Source organism: Dromiciops gliroides, chromosome 3, assembly GCF_019393635.1.
Source record: "Dromiciops gliroides isolate mDroGli1 chromosome 3, mDroGli1.pri, whole genome shotgun sequence".
Taxonomy (NCBI): domain Eukaryota; kingdom Metazoa; phylum Chordata; class Mammalia; order Microbiotheria; family Microbiotheriidae; genus Dromiciops; species Dromiciops gliroides.
Genome location: NC_057863.1, coordinates 546,997,550 through 547,016,764, shown reverse-complemented (window position 1 = coordinate 547,016,764; position 19,215 = coordinate 546,997,550). Strand labels below are relative to the sequence as shown.

General features: G+C 40.7%; 1 pseudogene; it reads left to right on the top strand.

Annotated features, from left to right (window-relative positions):
• The first annotated feature begins 1,036 nt into the window (after positions 1 to 1,036).
• Positions 1,037 to 4,496, top strand: LOC122747923 (annotated as a pseudogene).
• The last annotated feature ends 14,719 nt before the right edge of the window (positions 4,497 to 19,215 follow it).

Genomic DNA, 19,215 nt, shown 5'->3' with positions numbered 1-19,215 from the left:
TGTTTTGTTGTTGTTGTTGTTTGCTTACTCTGGTAACTCTATTTCAATATATGTGGTTTTATTTTGTGCATTTAAAAACAATCTTCAGAGAAAATTCATGGGCTTCACCACACTGCCAAAGAAGTCTGTGTTACCAAAAAAGGCTAAGAACTCTTAGCCTGGATATGAGATTAAATTATAAACAATTTAGTAATTCATCAAGAGTCATCAAGGAAAATAAGTTCCACAGCTATGGTTAGGGGAAGCATTCTTGACAAATAAAGGAGAGGATATCAAAGGAGATAAAGTAGACGATTTTTATCACATAAATTGAAATGGTTTTGCACAAACAAAGGTCTGGTAAAATGAAAAAAGGGGGAAAGTGTCTCCTCCAAAGATCTAAGCCTTTCACCAAATCTCTACCTGTACACCAATCACACAAGGGTGGGTGGTAAATTGCACTGTTGGTCAAACTTTGCATTGATGTATTCCTTCTGGAAAGGAATTTAGAACTATGCCCCAAAATAATAATGGATAACTAAATTGGGTAGACCCTTTGGTCCAGCAATTCCATGACTGTTCATAGGCCTAGTACTGGAGTGGAGTATTATATATAAAATGTAAGATTTTTTTTCCAGTGTTTTGATTGGTTTTGCTAGTGATTTTTTTTCTTTTTTTTTCTTTGTTATAAGGGATAACTCTGAGAAATGGGAATAAAGGTGATGTAGGGAGAAATGTATATGACATAAAAAATTAATAAAGATCTATTTTTTAAAATTTTATCAACCACTATGTTGTCCAGATCATTAAAACTAATATTCCATATTTATGGCACAGGGAGGCTTATCCTGAGATTTCTGGTTGTCAATCTTCTCTATACTTAATCCTTTCTTTAGAGGTCTATTACATGGGTTGTTATCTTTGGGCCTGTCTTTCTGTTTTCCTTTTTCTCTTATATACACTAAGCTCTTCTTCTAGTGCTACTTACATCAGGCTTCCTGCATCCCTGAGGTCAGAATCGTCCAGTAATAGCCATAAGGACATTTTTGTGGCAAACATGGGTAACACAGGATTGTTGCAAGAGGAGCTGATATAATGAAGTAATTCTACTTCCGTCATCTTCATCACTAGAGAAAAAATATCTTTCACTCTCTTAGAGTCCTGATATTGCTCTCCACATCTACAGAAAGAACTATGGAGTCTGAATGAAGATTGAGGCATACTATTTTCATTTTTTTTGTTTTTGTTTTTGTTTTTTCTTTCTGTGGTTTTCCCCTTTTGTTCTGATTATTCTTTCACAACTCAACTAATGTTTAACATGATTGTACTGTATAACCTATATCAGATTGTTTGCTGTCTTGGGGAGGGGGGAGAGAAGGGAGGGAAGAAAAAAATTTGGAACACAAAATCTTACAAAAATGACTGTTGGGGGCAGCTAGGTGGCGAAGTGGATAAAGTGTTGGTCCTGGCTTTAGGAGAACCTGAGTTCAAATCCAGCCTCAGACACTTGACACTTACTAGCTGTGTGACCCTGGGCAAGTCACTAAACCCTCATTACCCTGCCCCCCCCAAAAAAAAATGACTGTTGCAAAATGACTTTACTTGTAATTGGGGAAAAAATAAATACTATTAAGTGAGGGAAAAAAAGAATATGACAGACCTTGGGGACTGCCCCAGAAGCCTAATTTTTCAAACCCCTTTCCTTTAGTATCTTCACACCATGCTCCCTTCCCTTACAGGTCCCCATCAGGATCTAGCTGCAAGAAATAGGTGGGGGTGGGGGGAGGGGAGTCGTCTTTAGAGGTGTGTTAAATTGCATTTTATTCTGGTCCCCCTGACCACCCTCCCCTTCTAGTCAGCATAGTAAGTTTATAAGTAGGCAGTATAAAGGGGGCAGTAGCAGGAAATATGAATGCAAAGGGGATACTCAAAGTCTTCTACAAATTATCCCAAAAATCAAAGGAGCAGAATTTTCAAATTGTTTCATACATTAACCAAAATTCACATCCTGAATTCACATTCATCACCACATAATATGTTCTAAATCAGCAGAAGGCACCCTTGTCAGAGAACCCTTTGGTCCTATGGGATGTAAATCCCAGACAAATTCCAGACCATTTTAGTAAAGACCAGCAGATGACCAAATGATGTTGATAATTTTGAGATGATATGGACAAGTTAACTTTAAAGTTTTACTGACAGAAATGATTTTTATATGTTAATGAACGGATAAGATTTAATCTGTTTCCGCCCCTCAAAACCCCTATAAAAGTGAGAGTTCAAATTCCTGTCCCCCCAACATTCCACTCCCCCCCTGACCGCAGCACCCTTCTATGGGTTCCATGCTGCTTAATGCTCCCAACTCTAATCCATGGTTATATGAGTGATATCTCTGCTTTTCTCCCTCTCCTTCCTCTTCCCTACAATGCCTGCCTTTCCTTTACCATCCCATCCGCTGCCCCCAAGCTGTCTGTTTCTGTTTTCCTTTCATAGCTTATCTTGGTACTTTCTGGGCTGTTTGCCCTCACCTTCTCCATGGTTATTAAAATGTGGTTAGAGCCCTGTTTCCTGCTGCCATGGTGGTCTTTCCTGGAGAGTAACCAAAGAACTAGGCATGCCTGTCCCCATTTCATAAATTAATAATGAACTCAATAGGACAGGTGTGAATAATTTCCCAGTTCTGCCACCTGAAAAGGGATAAAGAACATTTCCCCCCCACCTAGGGGCTTTAATAAATTTAGTTGACTCTGTAAGATTTGTCCTCAGAGAAATCCTCTGGGGTATCAATCAATCAATAAACATTTATTTAGTGTCTACTATGTGCCTGGCACTGTGCTGATGCAAAAAGAGGATGCAAAAAAAAAAGTCAAAAGGCAATCCCTGCCCTCAAGGACCTTACAATCTAAGGAGGGAAACAGCATGCAAACAAACATATACAAAGCAAGTTACGTATGGGATAAATAGGAAATAATTAACAGAGGGAAGGCACTAGAATTAAAGGTTGGGGGAGGCTTCCAATCGAAGATGGGATTTTAGTTGGATCTTAAAGGAAGCCCTTAGAAGGTCTCTAGTAGGGTAAGGAAATCAGCTGCTCAAAGTGGCTCACCATTGTCTCCACTGACTACTCAGGAGCCATTGTTCCTGGGACTCCTCCCTCAGGTTTCTGTTTGAACTTCTGCAGCCAGGTCAGCTCCCTAACAGAAGTTTGCTCACTGCCTGCTACCTTAGGGCAGGGAGTCATACTCCTTCCAGAAGAAGTGATTGGATAAGCCTGGAGCTTTCTTATCACCAGTCGAAGTCCCCAAATCTCTACCCGAAGTCTGCTGTCCTCTTGTCTCTTGACCTGGATCTCAGCAGGAACTGGAATCTCTGGGTCAGAGACCACAGTGTGGCCATCTGGCTTAAAATCTGTCAGTCCCTTATTCCCATCCAGAGACATCCCTTTGAGCAGAGTCAAGATGGCATCATATACAATCCTAGCTCTCCCAAAACATTACAACCTAAACACAACAATCTAAAAAAATTGTCAAGGCCGAGTGCCAGGAGGCAGAGAGCTCAGAGCAGTTCAGTGGTGGCTAGGTATAGGACACTGAGGAACCCTCAATCTTGAGCAACCACGTCAAACCCTAGTGCCCCACCTCCATATGAAGACCAAAAACCCCTTTATCCTCCTCCTCCACCAGGAGGATACTCTGGGAGTTACCCAGCCTACCCCCCCCCCACCCCGAGCCAGGCTTTGGACACCCAGCTGGCTATGCTCAGACTATGCCTCCCATCCATCCAGTGGCCATGAATTTTGGCAGAGCTGAAGTCTATGGGGAAGAGGAGACAACTTTGGGACTGGAGAGTGGGAGGACAAGAAGGTCTGACACCACTTCATTCGGAAGGTTTATATTATCATCTCAATCCACTTCCTCATCACAGTTGTCATCATTGTTGTTTTCACCATTGTGGAACTTGTTCAAACCTTTGTAAAGAACTTCACTACTTACTCTGCTTCCTATGGTGTTTTCCAGGGCACATGCCTGACCCTTGTCTGATGCCAGGGATCTAGGCGCTGCTTCCCATGAAACATCATCTTGGTGACCATCTTCACCCTAGCAGTGAGCTTCATGACTGGCTGCATAGCCAGAATGTATAACACCAAAGTGGTCATCTTGGCCATGATTATCACTGACATCTTCACCATCATTGTCACCATATTCTGCTTCCAGACCAAGGTGGATTTCACATCCTGTGCTTGGCTCTTCCGTGTGCTTGGGATTGTTTTCACAATGAATAGGATTATCACGGCCATTGTGAGGGCTTTCAAATATGTCTACTGCTTCCATATGCTATATGCTGCCCATGGAGCTGTGGCTTGTACTCTGTCTATAGCATATGACACATAGCTGGTCTTGGGGAACAAGAGGCACACCATCAACCCAGAGGAATATATCATAGGTACCCTGACAATCTACATGAGTGTCATCTACATCTTCACCTTTGTGCTGCAGCTTCTAGGGGATCACAATTAAGGGGGCCTCCCATCTTCCCCATGGTCCTCATTTCCTTCCTCTCTTTCTGGGTTGGCCCAGTCTTTGCTGTGCCCCTTTCTCTCAGGAACTTCTCCAAAATAGCTTTCACTTGTTGCTTGTGACATCTGGGGGAGCAGTCCTGTCTGGTTCTGTAAGGAGGTACAGGCTGGACTGGGGGAAGCCGGTGAGTGACTTATTCTCTTCTAACTCATCCAAGGCTGAATCCAAGGTTTCTTCTCCTTATCATTGCTGCCCTGTCAGGGGTGTGTGATGAGATCATTCTGTCTCAGTAACTAAAGGGAAACAAGGTGCAGGGATGATTTCAAGGAAATGCAATAGCCATTCTCTTCAGGGGATTCTGTACTGAGATGCTATCTATAATGCCTTCCTCCCTAGCATTTTCCCTATAGGATTGAAGAATGGGGTCAGTGCATACTCTCCCTAAAAAAAAAATTAATTAATTAAAAAAAATGCCAAACTTGATTCTGATCAGGAAAGCCAAGAAAAAGTAACAATGAATCATTTTTCCGTATCAGGGCAGCTTAGGAAGACAGAGAGGTCTGTGGACATTGGTATGAGGGCTACCCAGGAGTACAGAGCAGTAGCAGTAGTACCTTAACAGGAAAAAGAGGTAGCAAGTTGTGGCAGTGTCAGGGAGCAGCCCAGTGCTCACAAAGGTAAGTGAACTGACCACCTAGACAGAAAGAAATCCCAAGGGACCCCTGTACTAGAACTTGGTGCAGTAACAGATACCGTCTGGCAGCTCTGTTGCCCATTACCCAAACCTTTCTCTGGACTCTACCACTTTGGAAGCACCATAATTTACAAGCCCCCAAAATAAGCTGTGAAAGCAGCATAAGGATTTAAAAGACCGAAGCTCAGGCCAGACATTCTCCACAGAGATGAGAAAAGCTCAACACCGTATAAAATCTGACATAAAGACAATAAGTAGGCTAGGGAAAAAAGCAAAGAGGGAACCTGACCACAAAAGGCTACTATGGTGATAGAGAAGCTTAAGACACAAAATCAGAAGCCAATGACTTTTTAAAATGCAGATTAGATATATGCCCAACAAGAATTCCTAGAAGAATAAAAGAAAGAGCTAAAAAGGGGGCAGCTAGGTGGCACAGTGGATAAAGCATGGGCCCTGGATTCAGGAGGACCTGAGTTCAAATTTGACCTCAAACACTTGACACTTACTAGCTGTGTGATCCTGGGCAAGTCACTTAACCTCATTGCCGAGAGAGAGAGAGAGAGAGAGAGAGAGAGAGAGAGAGAGAGAGAGAGAGAGAGAGAGAGAGAGAGAGAGAGAGAGAGAGAACAGAGAGATTCCTTCACAAGTGCTTGAGAGGTGACTATCTCCATTAGCTGCTCCCTAATCTTTATATGGAAATGTATCTAATTATCAGAACAGGGTATGGAAAAAGACATGATACCTATCATATTCATCAGACATCCACCAATTTCAATATTTATAGCAGCTTTTTTTTGTGGTGGCTAAGAATTGGAAATCAAAGGAATGCCCATCAATTGGGGAATGGCTAAACGAGCTGTGGTATATTATTGTGCTATAAGAAATGACAAGCAGGATGATTTCAGAAAGGCTTGGAAAGACTTGTATGAACTGATGCATAGTGAAGTGAGCAGAATCAAGAGAACGTGGTGCACAGAGACAGCAATATTGTTTGATGAAGAACTGGGAATGACAACTATTCTCAGCATTACAATGATCCAAGACAATCCCAAAGGACTAATGATGAAGCATTTTATCCACCTCCAAAGAAAGAACTGATATTGATTGAATATAGACTGAAGCATGCTATTTTTCACTTTCTTTCATTTTTTTTCTTTTAGTCAAGTTTTCTTATACAAAATAACTAAGGTAATGTTTTACATAATTAAAAAAAAAAAAGAAATCCACCAAATTCAAGGGATATGGACTGTTCACAGCTGGGACTTTTCATGCCTTTTGGTGACCAGGAAATTGCATAATGGAAGCCATCTAATCTGGCCCTAGAGACATCTTTGTTTCCTTTTAGGGAAAATTAATCCCCAAGGATTAGGGAAGAAGGAAGGGCATGGGCATTCCCATTGGGTGGAGTGAAAGAAACACTGTAATTAGTCCTATCAAACCTTGTCAAAGAGAGCCTCAAAATTAGACGACTTAATCCCTGTAAACCTTGTTAGCAAAGTGTTAATCTTGTCAAAGAAGACTCAAAAAGGTCCACCTATCTCAATGAGTAGAATGCTTAATAAGAGGAGTGCAATGGGGGAGATGAGTTTTGCAGGAAGGTGAGATCAGGGAAGGCTTCTGGAAGGAAGTAGCACCTAAACTGGGCTTTGAAGAATACATAGTGTTTCAACATGGGGAAGCTTATGGGAAGGAAAGGCCTCATATTCACCATTTTCAAACCTTTGAAGGGCTATCCTGAGGAAGTCATTAGACATAACTCTGCTCACTCTCAAAGGGCAGAATTAGGAGCAATGGGTGGAAGTTGAAGAGAGGCAGATTTTAAGCTCCCTAGTGAGGAAAACCTTCCCAGCCCTTGGTTCCTTCCAAAAGTGAACCGGTTTACCCTGTTGGTCTTCAAGTGGATTCTGGATAGTCATTTGCCAGCTATGTTGTAGAGGGGAGTAATTATTCAAGTATTCAGAGGCCCCGCAGGGATACTCCCCGTGTGTGACAAGATGTTGTAAAGTCACAGAGATCCACTTTTGTTCCAGGCATTATAGCCTCGTGGCATTTTATTTGGCTAATAACTATTTGTTGAATCGCTGGTACATCACACGTATTTGATGGCAATGACATAACTGAGGAAGTAATTGGACAGCAATGACATAACTGAGGAAGCAGTCTGGTTTGGGTGCACCATGGGGCATGTGAGGAGTGTGAGATAGGATTCTAGGAGACAGTTGGATGCATACTGCTGGACCTGGAATACCAGGATAAGCAGGTTTGTCATTTAAGACCCAGAGATTTCTGAGCCACCAATAGATACAGTTATAGTGAGGATGCCAGATTCATTTCTGGACATATTGGATTTGAGCTGCCAACAGAATATCCGGGTGGAGACATCCAGCAGATAGCTGAAAAAACTCGGCTCAAAGGATAGTAGGGTCAAGATTTGGATCTGGAAGTGACCTTAGAAGCCACTGAGTGCAGCTTCATTATACAAATGAGGAAACTGAGGCATGGGGGAGGTTAAGTGACTTGACCAGAGTGATATAGCAATTACATGTCATTAGCTTGATTTTTCCCCCTAAATTCCTTTTTTTATTATGCACTTTACAAATATTCATACAAATATTTCCTATGAAAAACACAGAAAAAGAGGATTGTATATGATACCATGAATTTCTATTTAGCAGTTTGTCTCTTTTTTTAAAGCATATATTGCATCTCGCAAAGTTGTTCCGACAATGGCGCTACCGGTCTATCCTCTTCACTTCCTTCTGCTCTTTTGTGCTTTTTAATATTTCATAGATAGATTTTTTTTTTGGTGTCACTGTCACAACCCCACCCCCTACTTCCTCTCATAGATTTATTTCATCCCCCGCAAAAAAAAGAAAAAAATTAAAGCCCTCTTTCGTAACAAATAAATGGGGGAAGTAATCAGTGAAAGGGTCCCGGGCGGTGGCTCCCAGAGGTTGGTTTGCAGAAAGCCGTTCCGCCGCGGGTGAAGGCAGAAGCTCGAGGGCGGAGACTCCTAAGAAGGGAAAAGAGCATCTTCGGGCTGAGGCTAAAGCTCAGCCTCCTGCGGTGAAGGAAGGAAAGGAAGCCGGGCGGGGCGGAGCCCACCTTGGGCTGAGTCACGTGGGCAGCCTTGGGAGCCGGGCTGAGGGAGATTGGGGCTAGGACGCACGGTGTAGTATAAGGGTCGGGGAAGGAAGACTGTGAATTTGAAGTCAAGATGGGTGGGACTGAGAATTCGTGCTCAGGGGAAGGTGTAAAAAGAAGGGGTTGGGGCAGAGCGTGAAGGCCTTTAAAAGCCAAATTGAGGGCTAAATCTTGGATGCTGTATAGACTTTAATTTACGACCCGGTTGGCCTCCCCGCTTTTCCCTAAAATTCGCCTTTCGGCTCTTAACCTTTGGTGCATTTGCATTGCCAGTCTCACATTCCTGAGATGTAGAACTTCGTTTCTGCATCTTATTATTATTATAAAATTTTTATTTTAATTTTTATTTAGAATTTTCCCCGTTACATGTAAAAAAAGAAAAAAAATTTTTTTCACACTGATTTTTTAAAACTTTGTGGGGGCAGCTAGGTGGCGCAGTGGATAGAGTGGATAGACTCCCTGGAGTCAGGAGTACCTGAGTTCAAATCTGGCCTCAGACACTTAACACTTACTAGCTGTGTGACCGTGGGCAAGTCACTTAACCCTAATTGCCTCACTTAAAAAAAAAACAACTTTGTGTTCTACATTTTCTTCCTCCCTCCCTCCTCTCCTTTCTGCATCTTACAATCCTCAGGTTCCTGGCAGGCTTCTGTGCCAACACTTCTTAGAAAAAGCTGGTATCCCCAGTTTGGCAATTTGAGGCGTGCTGACTCACTCCTTAAATTATCTCATAATTGTTTATGTGTAAATATCGTAGTCCTCAGAAGAACGTAAGCTCTCAGAAGGCGATGACTGTTACTCAGTTTTGTCTGGCACGGGGTCTGGTACGCCATACTTACCTAATAACTCTATTGAAGTTTAATCAACGACATCACTCGGAAAGGAAATACTGAAGATTCCGAGGGAGGGGTAGGGATGAAAAACGGAGTGAGAATCCGAAGGATGGCAATGGATGGAGGTCAGAGACACGGAGGAATTAAGCCTTTGCAATAACTTTTATAACCTGGACCTGGTGGACCTTGAACTCTAAAATTCCTCTCTATTCGCTACCTCTCATCCTTTTAAACTCTCTTGCACCCTCAGCTCTTCAAACTGTCCTTCACCTTAGTTCCTCCACCTCTCCCTATTCTCCGGGTCCATCAGTACCAACTTCGCCTGCTTCAAATCTTTTTTACTCTTGTCACAACCCTAGGCTCAACCAGGCCCCCTTCCCCTCCAGTCAGATTTCCTCACTTCCTACTCTTCTGAGAATCAGCGGTAGCAATTGAATTCTTAGATTAAATCTCATTTCAGCTTTGTATACCCAATGCCGGGCATGAGGTTTTGTATGTAATAGGAGTTTAGGAAAGATTTGTTATTGCTCAAACACTGGACTTGAATTTAGATTTGACTCCAAAATACAAATCAGGTGCTACCTGCTGCAGGAAGCTTTCCTAATCTAGCCTCTTTTTAGTGCCCCCCTCCCATTACTTTGGAATGTCCTTAGTACAGGGAGGGCCAAAAGTCACAAAGGGGTCTGATGTTTTAATAACTTTTTGAAAATTATTTTTCTTTGTTTTTCACCATTGATGAGATTTGATTTTTCACATGTAATGTAAATTCATTTCTTATACATACTGTATATGATACTATGGTATTGTAAATTAAAAACAAAAAATAACAGTTACTAAATATTCGTGACTTTTGACCCACCATGTATATTCATATATATACATACATATATATATCTTGTATATATTAATCTTTGTGCTTATTGTCCCACCTCACCCCACAAAGAATATATAAAATCTTTGAGGTTTAGGATTATTTAATTTTTTTCCTTTGGATTCCCAACAGCTAACATAGTGCCTGACACATAGAATGAGACCAAGTGAGTAATCATTGCTAGCATTTTTGTAGAACTTGAAGGTTTGCAAAGTATTTTACATGTTTTCTCATTTGATTTTCACAACCCATCACAGGGTAGATAGGTGATATCTCTGATTTAGAGATGATGTCAAATTCATGTCAGATCATGAGAAAATGTCACATGTCTAAATGTCTCAGGCAGGATTTTGAACTTGGTTGGGTCTTTGTGACTTCAAGTCCATCACTGTATCCACTATACTGCAGTTAGTCTGATTGTTAAATTTGGTCCTAATTAAAACAGTAACAAATCATAGGACTACTTTTTAAAAATAGGTTAGATCATGGGAGAGAAAAGAAAATAAATTTTTGTTAGTTTTTTAAAATATAGAGTTGGGATTTCATAAAAACCTGAAAAGACTTACATAAACTGATGCATAGTGAAGTGAACAGATCCAGGCGAATGTTGTACATGGTAACAGCAATATTGTTCCATGAAGAATTGTGAATGACAGCTATTCTCAGCAATACAATGATCCAAAGACAATCTCTACTGATGAGGAAACTATTTGCTCTAGAGAAAGAATTGATATTGTTTAACTACAGACTGAAGCATGCTTTTTTCACTTTCTTTGATTTTTTTTTCCTTTTATTTGAGTCTTCTTGTACAAAATGACTAGTATGGAAATGTTTTATATAATTGCACATGTCTAAGCTATATTTAATTGTTAACTGTCTCAGGGAGAGGGGTGGGGAAGAAGGAAGGGATAGAATTTGGAATTCAAAAGTTTACATTAAAATGTTTTTTTTTAATCAGAAAAAAGAAATAGAAAAAAGCATCAAAACATTTTAAAATAAAATAGAATTGGATATTGTTAAGGGCTAAAATTCTAGCTAGTCTGTCTAAAATATCCAATGAGCGGTCGCCAATAAATTATAAGCTTTAGCAAGAGTTAGACTTTTAAGCGTTTATTAAGGAGAATAAGAATTTGGTAAAGAGTGAGAGAAAGGCCTAGCTTCCTATCTATTAAAGGGAGAGTGCATTTCTAGTTCCCTTCTCTGCTGGAGTCCTCAGGAAAGAGCCCCAGACCAAGCGCCAGTCTCTTCCTTCTTCCTCCCACTAGCCAGTGTCACTTCCTGATGCCAAAGAAAAGACTCCTGGTCTTGCCCTCAAAGACCTTTGCTTCATGGGCGGAACTCTTCTACAGTAAGTCTCCAGCAGGTGGCATCATTCCAATCGTTACAATAGTGTTACAGATATGAAATATTGCATGGTTCAGATTAAGTCATTGTATTATAAGTTTTACTTTATCATTTTACTTTGTTACAAGAGACCTCTCCCAAAAAGGAAGTAATCCATAAATGTTTGTGATGTACCACATGACTAATATGTAATGTTTTGCACGATTGCAACAAAAATAACCTATATCAAATTGCTTTCCACTTCAGACAGGAAGAGGATTAGAAATTCAAAATTTTTTTTAAAGAATGTTAAAAATTGTGTTTACATGTAATTGGGAAAAATAATTTTAAAAATCCAAAAAAATTTTGTAATGTAAAAACAAAAATACATTGATGAGAGAAAAAGGGAGACAGGGGAGAGGAGAGAAGAGAGAGAAGAGAGAAGGGGGGAGGGAGAGAGAAAGAGAGAGAGAGAGAATGAATGAATGAGAACACAGGTGAGCTGGAGGCAAAGAAGGCTTCACGGAAAATGCTGTACTTGATTCCCTTGCAGTTCCTAGAATAAGATACTTTATTTCCCATCTGTGGGCCTTTTCACTGGCTCTCCCTCAAACCTGGAATTCTCTCCCTCCTCATTTCCACAATATGGCTTCCTTGGCTTCCTTCAAGTTGTATCTAAAATCCTATCTTCTACAGCCTAATTTCTTAAACTGTGGGTCACAACCCCATATAGGGTCCCATAACTGAATGTAGGGGTCATGAAAAATTTGGCAACAATAAAAGATTTTGCATACCTTTTTATATGACTGTATAGCTCAGGGTCCAGTAAAAATTTCTTGGGTGAAAAGTGGTTGCAAGTTGGAAAAATTTAAGAAGCCCTGGTCTACAGGACACTTTTCCTTATGCCCCCTAATTCTACTGCCTTCCCTTTGTTGAATAGCTCTAATTTTTCTTGGCTATATTTTGTTTACATATATGTATTTGTTTTTCCCCTCCATTATATTGTGAGCTCCTTGAAGGCAGGGACTGTCTTTTGCCTTTCTTTTTATCCTTGGAACTTAGTGCAATGCTTGGCACATAGAAGGCACTTAACAAATGCTTATTATTGACTTACTTATTGAGTTAGGCCTTTGATTAATTCAACAAACATCTGTTAACCACCCATTGTTCGGTGCTGGGAAAGTACACAGTTTAAATAAGACATTTCTGCCCTCACTGTCTAGTAGGGAAATGTGATACATGCATAAGCAATTCTATCATGTAATTAATATATGATGAGAATTACTAAACTAAATGTAATGTGAGGTACCAGGGGAGAGGTCATTTCCAGCCACAAGGTTCAGAGAAGGCATCTTGGAGGAAGTGGCTGGCAAATCAAGTCAATTTAAGGACACATGGGAATTCAATTCAATAGACATTTACTTGCTATGTGACCCTAAGCAAGTCACTTAACCCAATTTGCCTCAGTTTCCCCATTTGTAAAATAAGCTGGAAAAGGAAATGGTAAACCATTCCAGTCTCTTTGCCAAGAAAACCCCAAATAACATCATGAAGTCAGACATGACTGACAAAAAAAGAACAATAATAATGCATTCAATAGGCAAAGAGAAGATATTCCCAGGCATAGGGCAGAAGTAGGAGAGTATGGTGGGGCCTGCATGAGGAAGAGAAACCAGTCTAATTTAATTGGAGTATAGAGTATGTGGATATACAAAATGATCATTATAATAATTATAATGTGTCTCTATAGAACCTCAAGGTTACTTTTTTTGGTGGGGCAATGAAGGTTAAGTGACTTGCCCAGGGTCACACAGCTAGTATCAAGTGTCTGAGGTCAAATTTGAACTCAGGTCCTCCTGAATCCAGGGCTGGTGCTTTATCCACTTCGCCACCTAGTTGCCCCTCTCAAGGGTACTTTCTTCACATAACCCCATGAGGTAGGGAATATGAGTATGGTGTCATAGAAATAGGAACTATTATGAATATTACTGAGAGTAGGGTTAGTTCTGTAATTACTTCTGGACTGACAACACTAACATTAGTAGTCCCTTGTTAAATGTTTATTGAGTTGATGTCAAATTCATGTCAGATCATGAAAACATTGGTCCAGAGCCTAATATCCTCATATCTGTCTGGGTGATGTAGTGTGAAAAGTAAGTTAGGCCTGCTCCTGAGCAGATGGCATTTGGAGCACTGTGTTCAGTCCTGAATACACTTAGGAAGGTCATGGACAACCCAGAGGCCATCCGGGATGCTAAAAGGACTGGAGACCATGCTATACGAATTACTATTGAAGAAGCTGAACGTGTTCTCTAGAAATGAGAAGACAAAGGGGCATATAATGTGAAAAGAACTCTTGGCTCTGGCCTCACCCTGGTCAATAAGGCAAACTCAGGAAAAGAAAGGTTAAATGTATTTTATTAGCACAATGGGGTGTGGCCCCATTGGGTGCTGCTTTTATAGAATGGAGTAAACAATTTCCATATGAGGACAAGAGCAATTGATAGTGCATTTCATCCCCTCTCTCATGTCTAAGTGTGCATGCACAAAGGTATCTCCTGCAGGATGGCTGTTTGTGCACCCAAAGTCTAAGCAAAGTTTAAACATAAGGTCACTCAGATGAATTCTGCACAAGTGGCTGACTTTGTACAATCTTCCCTTTGGTGCTAAGCATACTCATGGTGCAGCACCATATTGCCCCTCTATCCTCCACTTCTGCTTGTACTTTGGGAATCCCCCTGGGAGTCGGTTCTTTGTACCAAGGCAGGGCACTGTAAACACAAGTAACACACAATCCCTCTGAGGACATGCAAGAGAAAACCCCCAAACAGATAGTTCGGGCCATGAAGGATTGAGGAGCCAAGAGCTTATCCATCCCCCATGGGGGCCAGGATTCCTTCCCATCTTCCTGGAACTTGTTCCAAGCTTTCCAAATCAAGCCCATATGGGTATGAATGTAACTGAAATTGTCAGGAAGCCTGGTGCAGCAGCACTCCTGACCTCAGAGAAGTGCATACCCCTCCCCTCTGTGCCAAGAGGAAATCCAGAGCCAGCCCTCAGAATTAAGGTCCTTCACTGTGCCTACAGTTGCATTAACAAATAACTTGCAAAAATTTGTTCTGTTATTCAAGACTGTGTCGATTAATGCATTGTTGGTGGAGCTGTGAACTGATCCAACCATTCTGGAGAGCAATTTGGAATTATGCCCAAAGGGCTATAAAGCTGTGCATACCCTTTGACCCAGCAATACCACTTTTGGGTCTTTTTCCCAAAGAGATCATAAAAAAGAGAAAAGACCCCACATGTACAAAAATATTTATAGCTGTTCTTTTTGTGGTAGCAAGGAATTGGAAATTATGGGGATGTCCATCAATTGGGGAATGGCTGAACAAGTTGTGGTATATGAATGTGATGGAATTCTATCGTGCTGTAAGAAATGACGAGCACGTGGAGTTCAGAGAAACCTGGAAGGACTTGCATGAACTGATGATGAGTGAGATGAGCAGAATCAGAAGAACATTATACAAATGTTGATCAACTGTGATAGACTAGATTCTTCTCACCAATCCAATGGAACAAAAAAGTTCCAAAGGACTCATGATGGAAAAGGCTCTCCAAATCCAGAAAAAAAAAAAAAGGAACTGTGGAATACGGATGCTGATTGGACCATACTATTTCTTTTGTTTTTGGTGCTGTTGGTTTTCTGATTTGAGGTTTTTCCTTTGTGCTCTGATTCTTCTCGTATAACTTGACTAATGCAGAAATATGTTTAATGTTATTATGTATATATAACCTACATCAGATAGATTGCCTGCTATCTAGGGGAAGGAGGGAGGGAGAAAAATTTGAAACTTGAAATCTTTTATAAACAAATGTTGAAAACTATTTCTACATGTAACTGGAAAATAATAAAATACTTTTATTAAAAAAAAAAAAAGGAAAAAAAAGGGCAGCTAGGTGGTGCAGTGGATAAAGCACCGGCCCTGGAGTCAGGAGGACCTGAGTTCAAATTTGGCCTCAGACACTTAACACTTACTAGCTGTGTGACTCTAGGCAAGTCACTTAACCCCAATTGCTTCACCAAAAAAAAAAAAAAAAAAAAAGACTGTCGCATCCCATACATAGGCAATGTAATAGTGTGAGAAAATAATGGGTTTGGGGGGAAACCAGAGGGCTCCCCACTCCAGGGAGCCTTGCCTGACTTTTTTTTTAAGGCCAGCTCAGAGTCAGGAGAATTACAAAGGAAATGTAGATTGACTTTCCTGACTACCTAAAGGAAGTTAACTCATTCAAGTCATGCCAGTCAATGGACTTGAATGTTACTGGCCAATTAGCTTGGATCAGTGACCCACATCTATCTGTGAGAGGATAAAAACCCTTGGAGAGGGTCTCTCTCTCTCTCTCTCTCTCTCTCTCTCTCTCTCTCTCTCTCTCTCTCTCTCTCTCTCTCTCTCTCCCTCTCTCCCTCTCTCCCTCTCTCCCTCTCTCCCTCTCTCCCTCTCTCCCTCTCTCCCTCTCGATCTCGATCTCTCCCCCCCCCATCTCGATCTCTCTCCCCCCTCCCCCCAACACTGTCCTCTCTCTCACTCTCTATCCTAGGTATGTAGGACTTCTGAACTTTTGGAGCCACATGCTCTCTCCTTACTAACATTTAATATGCTTTAATAAATGCTTAATGCCGCAAACTGATGCAATAGCCTCTAATTTCTAAGTAACAATATATTAGAAACCCCGGATAAGTACCCTAAAACTTGGGAGAGAAATAGGCACCCCCATATAATTTCAAATGACGCAATAGAAAAGGTATGCTCAGTTTTATTCACTAAAGGAGCAAATGCAGAAACTTGGATGGCTGCAGGCTTGTTTCCAAAGTGTGTGCTAGGAGGCAGATTAGGTGTGTTCTGGAGGCCAAAAGCACCCGCCCAAACCCACACCTGCCTATCCAATCTAAGGGGAGCTGGTAAACGCCTTTTTTTTTTTTTTAATTACATAGGAAATACAATCTCTGTGGGGCTATCCTAGAAAAAGAAATCTACTACTGTGTGGCAGGCCCCTTGGTTTAAGATCAATTCTCAGAAGGCACCCCCCGCTCATCCCACCCTGAATAGTCATATTTTATTTCAGGAATAAGGCATAATTACCTCCTATTTCCTGACTTTGTATCCCATTTGCTAATACAATACCAGAGACACAAGGTCAAAGGGGACCAAGAATTGTGAAAAATTAGTGATCTTTTCCCAATGAAAAGTGAATGAGTACAGGGCAGCTAGATGGTGCAGTGGATAAGGCACGGGCCTGGATTTAGGAGGACCTGAGTTCAGATCCAGCCTCAGACACTTGACACTTACTAGCTGTGTGACCCTGGGCAAGTCATTTAACCCTCATTGCCCCCCCAAAACCAAAACAAAACAAAAACAAATGAGTGGGAGGTTAATTTTCTAGCTTATGGCAGTATGATTTGATGCTGTATTTAAATTTGCTCTATTTATTGCAAAAGATAATCACATAAGTCTTGGATATCCATCCCCATGCCTACCAGGGGCATCCCTTCCCCCAAGGATGGAACTACAGTTATCTCCTCCGTGTCTCAGAGGTTAGGAGTGAGCACCCCCATGATGTAGAAAATTCATGTAATATTTTTGGCCCTTCTTTCATACCAGAGAAATCTGAATTATTATGCTATTAAAAGATAAAATATGTTGATATCATACTATACTATTTATATATTTTATGCATTTCTGAGTTACTAAACATTCACATTTAAAGCTTCATGTGTTGTCTCTGGCTTCTGCAGAACTCCCCCAAAATTTAATTTCTCCCCCATTTAATTTCTTATGCTGACCTGCCACATATCTACACTGCAATGGGGAAAGTAGACATGTGGAAGTGTATAATTTAAAATTCTAAATGTGGGTCCTAATCTGTTCCCCCAGTTTTGGGGAAAACTGACTAAAATCACTGATAAAATGAGTTTAGGTTTTTAAAGGTTTATTGAAAGATAGTAAAAGAAGAGAAAGATTGAGAACAGAATTCCTACAACCTGGTAATCCTATCTTTCCTCAACTCCTCCGTGTAGTCCTCTGCCACCACCATGGTGAAGTCAGGAACCCCAAAAAGACAGCACTTTCTGCGAAGACTCTCCTTCCTCCTTCCTCCTTCCTGTCCCCTCCCGGAAATGGGAGGTTCTTCAAGCTGGTTGGTTGACTGGGCTGGAAGTTCAAAGTTTTTTTTAGATTCTGAGAACCATGCTTTCTTAAGTACTCTCAAGTACCAGCCAGATGTGTTTATAATCTAGTCAACTAGTAATCCAGTCAAATCAACCAGTAATCCACTCAGGTGGGCTCCTGAGTATCTGCCAAATCTCATCTATCACATTCTGTTATCTTGACAGAAGGGATAACTATAGTTACTCCATTTAAAGGCATGGCTGACGTGTTGAATCAGAGGTACATAATTGTTGATAAGAAAGGCATCTAGAGACTACAGGATGGGCCTCTTCATAAACACTGTGGGCAAACTATGACTGGTGAACTTGTAGTACAAGAGCCTCAGTTCCCAAATTGGTATCAGTCCAAGCAGAAATGATACGCAGCATACAAAATAGGTAACAGGCCCATAACACAGAGAATGAATAAAATAAGCAAAATTACAGTAAAGTGAATAAAGAAATCCAATATAGCTGTGGCTTTAGGGGTGTCAAGTCCTTTGGCAGCATCCATGATATTCAGGAGTCTGGCAAGCACCTCCTATGCATCTTTCAAACATCTGTGCATGGATCAGGGCATGTATTTTGGGGGTATTTCCTTGACCAGCTCCTGGTTCCACTTTGCTTGCAGAGATTCTCTAGGTAATGCTGTTAACACCCGCTAGCAATAAGACTTAGTATAATTTAGTAAAACATGACAAAATCTAATTAGATTGACCTTCTGGTAATTAGTTCACATGCCAAACACCTGATAAGACTTTATAGCTCTAATCCTATTAACAACAGAGCTATAAGAAGAACATCAAGTTAAGAAGCCATAATTCACCTGAAACTTCTCTTTTGAGGATATATTTAAGCCTCAATAATCCTGAGAGAATGAGATATTTCAAGGACTTAAGCTTATACATGAATATATAACTATTAGCAAGCAGATGGCAAGCCTAGGAACACATTTACTTATGAGCTAGAAGCAAGTTTGGGGATTGTATTGGTCTTTGCTAGAGCCAGGGAGATTATCCATCTTTCTTTTTCCCTATTCCCTTGTCCTTGACTTTATTAATTTCACCTTTGCTTTGTATTAATAAAATCTGATTTGTTTGTGGAAAAGAGGCTGTTAATCTCCTTTCTTATTGGCCGGGGAGAAATAACTAAAAAAAGGCAGTCTGGAAGGGAGAAAACTTTGGACCTAGAGGTCCCTCATTATTTTCTGAACCCCAATATTGCAGCGAGCCATCCGATTAACTCTCCCCATATTAAATTTGGCCCCTAAACTTAATTATTTAGGATATGGAGTTGACCACAAATTCATATTAAAAATAGTAAGATCTGGGGCAGCTAGGTGGTGCAGTGGATAGAGCACTGGCCCTGGATTCTGGAGGACCTGAGTTAAAACCTGACCTCAGACACTTAATATTTATTAGCTGTGTGACCTTGGGCAAGTCACTTACCCCCAATTGCCTCACAAAAAAAAAATAGTAAGATCTTTTATGCCTGTATCCTATTCTAATAACTCAGATGTTTTAGTATTAATTGATTAATGAATAGATTTAGTATTGCAACAATAAACTTTCCACTATTCACCCACCCAGGGCTAGGATTTTATTAATTTTATTATTCTCATGTTGTAATAACAGTTAACAATGAACACA